Source organism: Nomia melanderi, unplaced genomic scaffold, assembly GCF_051020985.1.
Source record: "Nomia melanderi isolate GNS246 unplaced genomic scaffold, iyNomMela1 scaffold0359, whole genome shotgun sequence".
NCBI classification, from domain to species: Eukaryota; Metazoa; Arthropoda; class Insecta; order Hymenoptera; family Halictidae; genus Nomia; species Nomia melanderi.
Window position 1 is genome coordinate 8,437 of NW_027475474.1, and position 4,064 is coordinate 12,500.

Here is a 4,064-nt window from a genome sequence, read left to right on the forward strand (position 1 = left end):
ACCCGTCGTAGCGTTTCTTCCGAGTCAACCCGCTCACGAAACTCTCTCTCGTCGTGGAATCCCCGCGTCGGAGAGTAAAACGCGAATTCATACTATGAAAACTTACGTCTCTCGACGATGGGACGATCCACGCGAAGAGTTGTTTACGTGCACGCGTATGGTGCGATTGCGTCGATTCGCTTTTCTGTACGGGGAGAAATAGAACGTTGAGTTGACTTATCGGGTCTTCGTTGGAATTACCGTCGCTGGCATTGTAAACTCCAGATGACCTTGTGATTCCTTCGTCGGGCACTGGTAAAGGGTGGCGATGATGCGTTCTACAATAGAAATACCCGTCGTAGCGTTTCTTCCGAGTCAACCCGCTCACGAAACTCTCTCTCGTCGTGGAATCCCCGCGTCGGAGGGTAAAACGCGATATATAATAGTATATGCCAGTGGTTCGCGCGCGTCGTCTCTGAGATACGCGGTCGACAGAGTTCCGAAAACACGTGATGTGCCACGATTTCCGTGCGTCTTACATCTTTCGACGATGGGACGATCCACGCGAAGAGAACGTTCGTGCTTGCGTGAGGTGCAACAGCGTCGATTCGCTTTTCTGTACGGGGAGAAATAGAACGTTGAGTTGACTTATCGGGTCTTCGTTGGAATTACCGTCGCTGGCATTGTAAACTCCAGATGACCTTGTGATTCCTTCGTCGGGCACTGGTAAAGGGTGGCGATGATTCGTTCTATAATAGTAATACCCGTCGTAGCGTTTCGACCGATGTCACCCGCCACGAAAGTCTCTCTCGACGTGGAAACCCCGCGCCGAAGAGTAAACGCGAAGGCTTACCATACGAAAGAAAACGGTATTATACGCCTGTGGTATGTGCGTCTCGGCTCTGTGATACGCGATCGGCAGAGTTACAAAAAAACGTTGATGGGCCACGATTTCCGTGCGTCTTACATCTTTCGACGATGGGACGATCCACGCGAAGAGTAGTTACGTGCTCGCGCGAGGTGCGATAGCGTCGATTCGCTTTTCTGTACGGGGAGAAATAGAACGATGAGTTGACTTATCGGGTCTTCGTTGGAATTACCGTCGCTGGCATTGTAAACTCCAGATGACCTTGTGATTCCTTCGTCGGGCACTGGTAAAGGGTGGCGATGATTCGTTCTATAATAGAAATACCCGTCGTAGCGATTCGGCCGAGTCACCCGCCACGAAACTCTCTCTCGTCGTGGAATCCCCATGTCGGAGAGTAAAACGCGAAGGCTAACTATATAAGAAATATATAGTATTATTTATGCCTGTGGTTCTCCGTTTGCCCTACTCTCAGATACGCGACTCGGAGAGTTACGAATAATCGTGATGGACCACGATTTCTGTACGTCTTACATCTTTCGACGATGGGACGATCCACGCGAAGAGATCATTCCTGCTTGCGTGAGGTGCGATAGCGCCGATTCGCTTTTCTGTACGGGGAGAAATAGAACGATGAGTTGACTTATCGGGTCTTCGTTGGAATTACCGTCGCTGGCATTGTAAACTCCAGATGACCTTGTGATTCCTTCGTCGGGCACTGGTAAAGGGTGGCGATGATTCGTTCTATAATAGAAATACCCGTCGTAGCGATTCGGCCGTGTCACCCGCCACGAAAATCTCTCTCGTCGTGGAATCCCCGCGTCGTAGAGTAAACGCGAAGGCTTGCTATAGAAGACTATAGTTTATACGCCTGTGGTTCACCGGTTGCCTGCTCTCCGGGGTACGCGATCGCGCAGGAGTTACGGAAGAACTTGATGGGCCACGATCTCCAAGCGGCTATATCTTTCGACGATGGGACGATTCACGCGAAGAGAACGTTCGTGCATGCGTGAGGTGCGATAGCGTTGATTCGCTTGTCTGTACGGGGAGAAATAGAACGATGAGTTGACTTATCGGGTCTTCGTTGGAATTACCGTCGCTGGCATTGTAAACTCCAGATGACCTTGTGATTCCTTCGTCGGGCACTGGTAAAGGGTGGCGATGATTCGTTCTATAATAGAAATACCCGTCGTAGCGTTTCGACCGATGTCACCCGCCACGAAATTCTCTCTCGTCGTGGAATCCCCGCGTCGGAGAGTAACCGCCGAAGGCTTGCTATAGAAGACTATAGTTTATACGCCTGTGGTTCACCGGTTGCCGGCTCTCCGGGGCACGCGATCGCGCGAAGGTTACGGAGGGACGTGAAGCGCCCGAGCAATGAAACGTCCGCAGGAGGAAACGAGCAACCGCCGAACATTGTTTCGCGACGTTTCCATAATGTATTGTCGTTTCGCTCGCATCCCGCTTCTTTCCCCTAGTTTCCTCGACGCGTAGTTTCGCAGCCTTAGTGGACGAATCATTCTCGATTCGAGGAAAGATATGCAGTGGGGCGTGCAATGAGCCCGCCAGAGACCACGATCTCCAATGCGTCTTTACATCTTTGGACGATGGGACGATCCACGCGAAGAGAACGTTCGTGCTTGCGCGAGGTGCATTAGCGTCGATTCGCTTTTCTGTACGGGGAGAAATAGAACGATGAGTTGACTTATCGGGTCTTCGTTGGAATTACCGTCGCTGGCATTGTAAACTCCAGATGACCTTGTGATTCCTTCGTCGGGCACTGGTAAAGGGTGGCGATGATTCGTTCTATAATAGAAATACCCGTCGTAGCGATTCGGCCGAGTCACCCGCCACGAAACTGTCTCTCTTTCGTCGTGGAAACCCCGCGTCGGAGAGTAAAACGCGCGAAGGCTGTGACTGTAACATATATATATATATATACACAGTATACAATGCCTGTGGTTTTTGCGCGTGTCGGCTCTTCGGTATACGCGATCGGCCAGAGTTACGGAGGGACGGTGAAGCGCACGAGAAATTGAAACGGCCGCACGATTGGAACCGAGCAACCGTCGAACATTGTTTCGCGACGTTTCCATAATGCGTTTTCGTTTCGCTCGCATACCGCTTCTTTTCCCCTAGTCTCTGAGACGCGTTTTCGAGCCGTTCTTCTACTATCGATTCTCGTAGAGAGAAGGGACCGGGTAGTCTGGAAGTGGAACCCGCATCTTGCGTGTACCGTACACGGAATTGAGAGGACCGGCCGTGAAGCTCGTTTTAAAGCCGTGCGTCTGACACCCAACTCTTGCGCGCCAATTTCGCGGCAAGAGATAATATGGGACGAATGACCGGCAAAGAGCCAGCTGTGAAGTCTGTTTTTTTAATCGAATCCGTGGACGTGTGTATGCCGTAGCGTCGCTCGTCGTGTTCGTTCATGGTCGTTCCGAGAGAAAGAACGAAAGCGGTAACGAAGGGACCGGCCGTGAAGCTCGTTTTAAAGCCGCGCGTCTGACACCCAACTCTTGCGCGCCAATTTCGCGGCAAGAGATAACATGGGACGAATGACCGGCAAAGAGCCAGCTGTGAAGTCTTTTTTCATTATTTGCTTTCAATCGATCGATCGGTACGATTCGTGCAACGTTTCGCGCGATGCGACGCGAAAACATGCGCGCAACAATAGATGCGTCTGATCGGAAGAACGCGAGGGTCGACTGCACGCGATGGATTCAGTATCGGGTAGGATACAAAATATATCCCCGTCGTTTCCACGCGTGCGAGTCTTCTGCGTCTTTCGCGGGTTTTTGAATGCACTATACGCCCGGAACGTCGAGAAATATATACATATTACTTGAACGTTTTTCGTCTCGAAAGGCTTCGGTGTCGTCTCCAAGGCGACGCCTGAATCTCCTTCGCGCGCTGGTCGGAGATTCAGGTATCAACTTTTATCTTCTCTTTGAAAGAAGAGAGATATTAGGTCGAACAAGTGAGAATAAAATTATATATGTGAAATATAAAATTTATACGATTACCCTGAACGGTGGATCACTTGGCTCGTGGGTCGATGAAGAACGCAGCTAATTGCGCGTCAACGTGTGAACTGCAGGACACATGAACATCGACATTTCGAACGCACATTGCGGTCCACGGATACAATTCCTGGACCACGCCTGGCTGAGGGTCGTTTACGTACCATACACTGCTTGCGTAGCTCTGTCAAATCCCC

The 4,064-nt window shown here is 50.9% G+C and overlaps 1 non-coding gene across 1 annotated transcript; it reads left to right on the top strand.

The window, feature by feature from the left end:
* Window positions 1-3,867: 3,867 nt before the first annotated feature.
* LOC143176074 (5.8S ribosomal RNA) lies at window positions 3,868-4,022 on the top strand. The gene has a single exon (XR_013000671.1). It is a non-coding gene; the product is annotated as a 5.8S ribosomal RNA (ribosomal RNA).
* Window positions 4,023-4,064: the final 42 nt, after the last annotated feature.